General features: G+C 31.4%; 1 long non-coding RNA gene across 3 annotated transcripts; it reads left to right on the plus strand.

Moving 5' to 3' along the window:
• The first annotated feature begins 7,824 nt into the window (after positions 1-7,824).
• On the plus strand, positions 7,825-10,051 carry LOC130693963 (uncharacterized). 3 transcript variants are annotated; one of them, XR_009001836.2, is made up of 10 exons: positions 7,847-7,865; positions 7,933-8,009; positions 8,088-8,185; positions 8,251-8,409; positions 8,561-8,776; positions 8,843-8,969; positions 9,035-9,157; positions 9,239-9,506; positions 9,582-9,746; positions 9,820-10,051. It is a non-coding gene; the product is annotated as an uncharacterized LOC130693963 (long non-coding RNA). The 3 variants fall into 3 exon arrangements; XR_009001837.1 differs by having other exon boundaries at positions 7,825-8,009; positions 8,565-8,776; XR_009001835.1 differs by having other exon boundaries at positions 7,827-8,009.
• The last annotated feature ends 257 nt before the right edge of the window (positions 10,052-10,308 follow it).

Below are 10,308 nucleotides of genomic sequence, written 5' to 3' on the forward strand. Positions count from 1 at the left end.
TGAATGCACGTATATTTGATGCTGTTTGAATGTAGATATTGAAACTCACTGTATCACACTATATTCACATTGAATACACGTATATTTAATGCTGTTTGAATGTAGATATTGAAACTCACTGTATCACACTATATTCACATTGAATACACGTATATTTGATGCTGTTTGAATGTAGATATTGAAACTCACTGTATCACACTATATTCACATTGAATACACGTATATTTGATACTGTTTAAATGTAGATATTGAAACTCACTGTATCACACTATATTCACATTGAATACACGTATATTTGATACTGTTTGAATTTAGATCATGAAACTGATTCTATAACACTATATTCACATTGAATACACGTATATTTGATGCTGTTTGAATGTAGATATTAAAACTCACTGTATCACACTATATTCACATTGAATACACGTATATTTGATACTGTTTCAATTGAGATCATGAAACTGATTCTATAACACTATATTCATATTGAATACACGTATATTTGATGCTGTTTGAATGTAGATATTGAAACTCACTGTATCACACTATATTCACACTGAATACACGTATATTTGATGCTGTTTGAATGTAGATATTGAAACTCACTGTATCACACTATATTCAAATTGAATACACGTATATTTGATACTGTTTGAATTAAGATCATGAAACTGATTCTATAACACTATATTCACATTGAATACACGTATATTTGATGCTGTTTCAATGTAGATATTGAAACTCACTGTATCACACTATATTCACATTGAATACACGTATATTTGATACTGTTTGAATGTAGATCATGAAACTGATTCTATAACACTATGTTCACATTGAATACACGTATATTTGATGCTTTTTGAATGTAGATATTGAAATTCACTGTATCACACTATATTCACATTGAATACACGTATATTTGATACTGTTTGAATTTAGATCATGAAACTGATTCTATAACACTATATTCACATTGAATACACGTATATTTGATGCTGTTTGAATGTAGATATTGAAACTCACTGTATCACACTATATTCACATTGAATACACGTATATTTGATACTGTTTAAATGTAGATATTGAAACTCACTGTATCACACTATATTCACATTGAATACACGTATATTTGATGCTGTTTGAATATACATATTGAAACTCACTGTATCACACTATATTCACATTGAATACACGTATATTTGATACTGTTTGAATTTAGATCATGAAACTGATTCTATAACACTATATTCACATTGAATACACGTATATTTGATGCTGTTTGAATGTAGATATTAAAACTCACTGTATCACACTATATTCACATTGAATACACGTATATTTGATACTGTTTCAATTGAGATCATGAAACTGACTCTATAACACTATATTCATATTGAATACACGTATATTTGATGCTGTTTGAATGTAGATATTGAAACTCACTGTATCACACTATATTCACATTGAATAAACGTATATTTGATGCTGTTTGAATGTAGATATTGAAACTCACTGTTTCACACTATATTCACATTGAATACACGTATATTTGATGCTGTTTGAATGTAGATATTGAAACTCACTGTATCACACTATATTCACATTGAATACACGTATATTAGGTACTGTTTGAATGTAGATCATGAAACTGATTCTATAACACTATATTCACATTGAATACAAGTATATTTGATGCTGTTTGAATGTAGATATTAAAACTGACTGTATCACACTATATTCACATTGAACACACGTATATTTGATGCTGTTTGAATGTAGATATTGAAACTCACTGTATCAAACTATATTCACATTGAATACACGTATATTTGATACTGTTTGAATTTAGATCATGAAACTGATTCTATAACACTATATTCACATTGAATACAAGTATATTTGATGCTGTTTGAATGTAGATATTGAAACTCAATGTATCACACTAAATTCACATTGAATACACGTATATTTGATACTGTTTGAATGTAGATCATGAAACTGATTCTATAACACTATATTCACATTGAATACACGTATATTTGATGCAGTTTGAATGTAGATATTGAAACTCACTGTATCACACTATATTCACATTGAATACACGTATATTTGATGCTGTTTGAATGTAGATATTGAAACTCACTGTATCACACTATATTCACATTGAATACACGTATATTTGATGCTGTTTGAATGTAGATATTGAAACTCACTGTATCACACTATATTCACATTGAATACACGTATATTTGATACTGTTTGAATGTAGATCATGAAACTGATTCTATAACACTATATTCACATTGAATACACGTATATTTGATGCTTTTTGAATGTAGATATTGAAATTCACTGTATCACACTATATTCACATTGAATACACGTATATTTGATACTGTTTGAATTTAGATCATGAAACTGATTCTATAACACTATATTCACATTGAATGCACGTATATTTGATGCTGTTTGAATGTAGATATTGAAACTCACTGTATCACACTATATTCACATTGAATACACGTATATTAGGTACTGTTTGAATGTAGATCATGAAACTGATTCTATAACACTATATTCACATTGAATACACGTATATTTGATGCTGTTTGAATGTAGATATTGAAACTCACTGTATCACACTATATTCACATTGAATGCACGTATATTTGATACTGTTTCAATTGAGATCATGAAACTGACTCTATAACACTATATTCATATTGAATACACGTATATTTGATGCTGTTTGAATGTAGATATTGAAACTCACTGTATCACACTATATTCACATTGAATAAACGTATATTTGATGCTGTTTGAATGTAGATATTGAAACTCACTGTTTCACACTATATTCACATTGAATACACGTATATTTGATGCTGTTTGAATGTAGATATTGAAACTCACTGTATCACACTATATTCACATTGAATACACGTATATTAGGTACTGTTTGAATGTAGATCATGAAACTGATTCTATAACACTATATTCACATTGAATGCACGTATATTTGATGCTGTTTGAATGTAGATATTGAAACTCACTGTATCACACTATATTCACATTGAATACACGTATATTTGATGCTGTTTGAATGTAGATATTGAAACTCACTGTATCACACTATATTCACATTGAATACACGTATATTTGATACTGTTTAAATGTAGATATTGAAACTCACTGTATCACACTATATTCACATTGAATACACGTATATTTGATACTGTTTGAATTTAGATCATGAAACTGATTCTATAACACTATATTCACATTGAATACACGTATATTTGATGCTGTTTGAATGTAGATATTAAAACTCACTGTATCACACTATATTCACATTGAATACACGTATATTTGATACCGTTTCAATTGAGATCATGAAACTGATTCTATAACACTATATTCATATTGAATACACGTATATTTGATGCTGTTTGAATGTAGATATTGAAACTCACTGTATCACACTATATTCACACTGAATACACGTATATTTGATGCTGTTTGAATGTAGATATTGAAACTCACTGTATCATACTATATTCAAATTGAATACACGTATATTTGATACTGCTTGAAAAAGATCATGAAACTGATTCTATAACACTATATTCACATTGAATACACGTATATTTGATGCTGTTTCAATGTAGATATTGAAACTCACTGTATCACACTATATTCAAATTGAATACACGTATATTTGATACTGTTTAAATTTAGATCATGAAACTGATTCTATAACACTATACTCACATTGAATACACGTATATTTGATGCTGTTTGAATGTAGATATTGAAACTCACTGTATCACACTATATTCACATTGAATACACGTATATTTGATGCTGTTTGAATGTAGATATTGAAACCCACTATATCACACTATATTCACATTGAATACACGTACAATTTATGCTGTTTGAATGTAGATATTGAAACTCACTGTATCACACTATATTTACATTGAATACACGTATATTTGATGCTGTTTGAATGTAGATATTGAAACTCACTGTATCAAACTATATTCACATTGAATACACGTATATTTGATGCTGTTTGAATGTAGATATTGAAACTCACTGTATCACACTATATTTACATTGAATACACGTATATTTGGTGCTGTTTGAATGTAGATATTGAAACTCACTGTATCACACTATATTCACATTGAATACACGTATATTTGATGCTGGTTGAATGTAGATATTGAAACTCACTGTATCACACTATATTCAAATTGAATGCACGTATATTTGATACTGTTTGAAAGTAGATCATGAAACTGATTCTATAACACTATATTCACATTGAATACACGTATATTTGATGCGGTTTGAATGTAGATATTGAAACTCACTGTATCACACTATATTTACATTGAATACACGTATATTTGGTGCTGTTTGAATGTAGATATTGAAACTCACTGTATCACACTATATTCAAATTGAATACACGTATATTTGATACTGTTTGAATTAAGATCATGAAACTGATTCTATAACACTATATTCACATTGAATACACGTATATTTGATGCTGTTTCAATGTAGATATTGAAACTCACTGTATCACACTATATTCAAATTGAATACACGTATATTTGATACTGTTTGAATTTAGATCATGAAACTGATTCTATAACACTATAATCACATTGAATACACGTATATTTGATGCTGTTTGAATGTAGATATTGAAACTCACTGTATCACACTATATTCACATTGAATACACGTATATTTGATGCTGTTTGAATGTAGATATTGAAACTCACTGTATCACACTATATTCACATTGAATACACGTATATTTGATGCTGTTTGAATGTAGATATTGAAACTCACTGTATCACACTATATTCACATTGAATACACGTATATTTGATACTGTTTGAATGTAGATCATGAAACTGATTCTATAACACTATATTCACGTTGAATACACGTATATTTGATGCTGTTTGAATTTAGATATTGAAACTCACTGTATCACACTATATTCACATTGAATACACGTATATTTGATGCTGTTTGAATGTGGATATTGAAACTCACTGTATCACACTATATTCACATTGAATACACGTATATTTAATGCTGTTTGAATGTAGATATTGAAACTCACTGTATCACACTATATTCAAATTGAATACACGTATATTTGATACTGTTTGAATTTTGATCATGAAACTGATTCTATAACACTATATTCACATTGAATACACGTATATTTGATGTTGTTTGAATGTAGATATTGAAACTCACTGTATCACACTATATTCACATTGAATACACGTATATTTGATACTGTTTGAAAGTAGATCATGAAACTGATTCTATAACACTATATTCACATTGAATACACGTATATTTGATGCTGTTTGAATGCAGATATTGAAACTCACTGTATCACACTATATTCACATTGAATACACGTATATTTGATGCTGTTTGAATGTAGATATTGAAACTCACTGTATCACACTATATTCACATTGAATACACGTATATTTGATGCTGTTTCAATGTAGATATTGAAACTCACTGTATCACACTATATTCAAATTGAATACACGTATATTTGATACTGTTTGAATTTAGATCATGAAACTGATTCTATAACACTATATTCACATTGAATACACGTATATTTGATGCTGTTTGAATGTAGATATTGAAACTCACTGTATCACACTATATTCACATTGAATACACGTATATTTGATGCTGTTTGAATGTAGATATTGAAACTCACTGTATCACACTATATTCACATTGAATACACGTATATTTCATGCTGTTTGAATGAAGATATTGAAACTCACTGTATCATACTATATTCACATTGAATACACGTATATTTGATACTGTTTCAATGTAGATATTGAAACTCACTGTATCACACTATATTCACAACGAATACACGTATATTTGATACTGTTTGAATTTAGATCATGAAACTGATTCTATAACACTATATTCACATTGAATACACGTATATTTGATGCTGTTTGAATGTAGATATTGAAACTCACTGTATCAAACTATATTTACATTGAATACACGTATATTTGGTGCTGTTTGAATGTAGATATTAAAACTGACTGTATCACACTATATTCAAATTGAATACACGTATATTTGATACTGTTTGAATTTAGATCATGAAACTGATTCTATAACACTATATTCACATTGAATACACGTATATTTGATGCTGTTTGAATGTTGATATTGAAACTCGCTGTATCACACTATATTCACATTGAATACACGTATATTTGAAGCTGTTTGAATGTAGATATTGAAACTCACTGTATCACACTATATTCACATTGAATACAACGTATATTTGATGCTGTTTGAATGTAGATATTGAAACTCACTGTATCACACTATATTCACATTGAATACACGTATATTTGATGCTGTTTGAATGTAGATATTGAAACTCACTGTATCACACTATATTCAAATTGAATACACGTATATTTAATACTGTTTGAAAGTAGATCATGAAACTGATTCTATAACACTATATTCAAATTGAATACACGTATATTTGATACTGTTTGAAAGTAGATTATGAAACTGATTCTATAACACTATATTCACATTGAATACACGTATATTTGATGCTGTTTGAATGTAGATATTGAAACTCACTGTATCACACTATATTCACATTGAATACACGTATATTTGATGCTGTTTGAATGTAGATATTGAAACTCATTGTATCACACTATATTCAAATTGAATACACGTATATTTGATGCTGTTTGAATGTAGATATTGAAACTCACTCTATAACACTATATTCAAATTGAATACACGTATATTTGATACTGTTTGAAAGTAGATTATGAAACTAATTCTATAACACTATATTCACATTGAATACACGTATATTTGATGCTGTTTGAATGTAGATATTGAAACTCACTGTATCACACTATATTCACATTGAATACACGTATATTTGATACTGTTTGAATTTTGATCATGAAACTGATTCTATAACACTATATTCACATTGAATACACGTATATTTGATGCTGTTTGAATGTAGATATTCAAACTCACTGTATCACACTATAGGTAGCCGGAGAAATAGGACCTGGAGAAATAGGACCCGGAGATTTAGGACCTACAAATAGGACCTGGAGAAATAGGACCTGGAGAAATAGGACCCAATCTTCAAACATTTTTTGAAGGGTCCTATTTCTCCCTATTGAGGGTCCTATTTCTCCAGCCTTGAGGTCCTATTTCTCCATCTTAAAAAAATTAAATGTGTAATGGGCTTAATTTTCCGATATGTTGAAAAAGAAACCGAACGGCTTATATTGGTTTCTGCACTTCAAACACCGTTATCAATATGACGCCTTTTCACTGCATTATAACTTTTTTTAAAAAATTTACATTCATAATATTTTTGCAGGATTATATGCTTTTTCTATTGCTTTTTAGAGCTCATTTAATAGAAAAGTAATTTTGTTTATACAGTATTTGGATTTTCGCATTTCACTGGTGTTTTCAGGCCTACCATCACCCGCCCTTTACTAGTGTCGCTATTCACTTTTTTTTTTCTTCGTGCCTCAATGAGGATTCTTGGGAGGGCACATAAGTACCTCTTAATACACAGATAACTAAGAAAATTATTATATAAAAATAATGTAAGAAACGTTAATTTCATAATAAAACACTGTTTGCCCTTGCGCAAAATATTGTTTTTTACGATATATATGGCAACGGTTACTACAAGCAGACGACTGTTTCAAGCTCGAAGTGTCAACATCCTACAATTCTATGAATCGTTGAAGTTGCTTATTGTAAGCGGTGTTTGTTTGACAGGTAAGTGGCTAGTTTCAGTAAAATTAAAAATTTTCTATTACCTAGGTTTGGCAGTTTTGGTACATTTCAAATTCATGTTGGCATTAGCACCACAGAAGAAAAAAATTTACTTGGAAGGAAAGGTATTTAAAGTGTAGACATAATTTTATTAGTTGCAGTTGGAAATTTGACACACATTACTAATCCGAAATGTTTCTTAGGTGGTTACTTTCAAGGAGAATCATGAAACTAGAGCATGATTTACCATGAACCATTTGGGAACCAACTTGTTAGCTGCCTTATAGCTATCATCCTTCTGGTAATCTAGATTTTCACAGATTTTTTGTTCGTGAAATTTATGTAATCATTTTTCTTATCGTTCAGATGAAATAACAGCATTACAGCTGTTAGTTACGTCAAGACATTAATCTCAAGATGCAAGTACTGAGCTTTAACGGATTTCAATTTACAGAAGCAAGACATCCAATTCTGTTGTTGAGGAGAAAACCAACTACACACCCAGCTATGAATGGACACATATGTGTAATTGAATCTAAATTAATTTTATTTTTATGGTTTAAAGGCTTTTCGTTCTAATCTTCCTGCTAGATAGTATCTGAGAGCCATTCTTTAATTATCATTTCACTTAGATGCATTTTCAACTAGTAACTACATTAATTTATTATCGTCTTAGGTAGCAAACCGAAATCGGTACCATCGCTGAGCAGTGCCCAAGAAAATGTCCAGGAGCACGTAACACTATTCCTTATTATTGATTTCCATGATATCAATATTGGATATGGATCACGGGATCTCATGTTGAAGGCGAGGGGGAGGAGAACACCCAATCCGTTAGAAAGCTGAAAAAAGAAATGACCGTCGAAGAAAGGCACTTAATCCGTGCCCAAAAGTATAGGATACATAAACATTTTTACGTTTTGCGTTTAATTATTTAGAGTTACTTGTGTGTGAAAAGGCTACAACTCATCGAATCGGACTTTTATAAGCATGCCAGCATTAATGAAACGGCGCGGACGCTAGATCTTGATCTCGATGTCGTTGTCGTTGATCAAATTTTCAACTTTTGGGTTCTTAAACGAAAGGTGTGTGCTCCCAAATTCATGTGACTCTACTACAAGCAATCAATTTTCTTTTTTAAAATTTCCAGTCCAACCGAGACAGACCATTGCTACCGCCCAAAACCACTGAAACGGAAAGATTAAGTCAGCAACAACAGCAAGATATGGAACGTATGAAATTGTTTGTACAGCTACGACAAGACCTAGAGAGGGTATGAACATACTTCTCATTAACTTTATTATTTTATCTCGTTAAATGCAGAGTTGTCAGTAAAAACTGTTCTTCGCTGTAGGTTCGAAATTTGTGTTACATGGTCAGCCGAAGAGAGAAATTATCACGATCGTATTTTCGATTGCGAGAACAAACCTTCCACAAGCAACAGCGATTTTGTCTCTGTCTGATCTACAAAAAACTATCACCCCAGCAGAACTGACGCCAATCATGGCTCCAATGTCTATGACCTTGTATATTTACGTGGGGAAACGATCCAAAAAGAAGGCTTTGAACAAGTCATTCAACTCATAGCAGGCGTACAGTCGAACATCCCCGCAATGAAAAAGGTTTGGCTTTTCCGTAATTATCGATGACAAGGAAACAGTTCTCAATCTGTGTGCGTTGAATTTATTTGGTTGCAGGATAAAAATGGAATCGTTGGTCGTCCCAATCATTTAAAGGAAGACAACCCATACAAACGCACGTACATGAATGGGGGCGAAAGTCGTTGATTCCGCTCGCTATCTTCCATCAGTGCCGAATCGGCTACCTCTGATACTGAAACAAACAGTAGATGGAAGAGACCGGTATTTCAAATCATCTTCCTGTTCGAGTTTCTACGCCGATCACAATTTCCCATTTTTTATTCTTTCCGTCCAGGTGAGAACACCTTCGCAAACATCAATTACCTCGGTCGACAGCGATTTCGATGTAGCCATTACACAGCTTGGTTCCAAAAAAGCCAGTTCGAAAACTAGTGATAGAGCTGGCAAGTTCATTTACACCGACAGTGAAGAAGAAGCGGGACCTTTTAGGCTTTTGATGTTACCTGCTAAATTTTTGTTTAATTGTTTGTATTTTGTAAAAATAAATGTAAATCAATTACCAAAAATTTATGGTTTTATTTTAATTTAAACAAATTTTCTTGCGTCCTTTGGCTGCCGCGATCCGGACATTCCGCGGATGTTCCAATACGTACGTTCACTGAACGTACGGATTTGCCATCCTGCAGACGTCCAACTAAGGACGTCCGTAGTACTCCCAAATAAGGACGTTACCAGGACTTCCAATTAATTACGTCCGTAGGACGTCCTCCAGTGGACGTCCCTAAAACCGGACATTAGGACATCCTGGTGACGTACATCTGCC

Source organism: Daphnia carinata, chromosome 6 (assembly GCF_022539665.2).
Source record: "Daphnia carinata strain CSIRO-1 chromosome 6, CSIRO_AGI_Dcar_HiC_V3, whole genome shotgun sequence".
NCBI lineage: Eukaryota > Metazoa > Arthropoda > Branchiopoda > Diplostraca > Daphniidae > Daphnia > Daphnia carinata.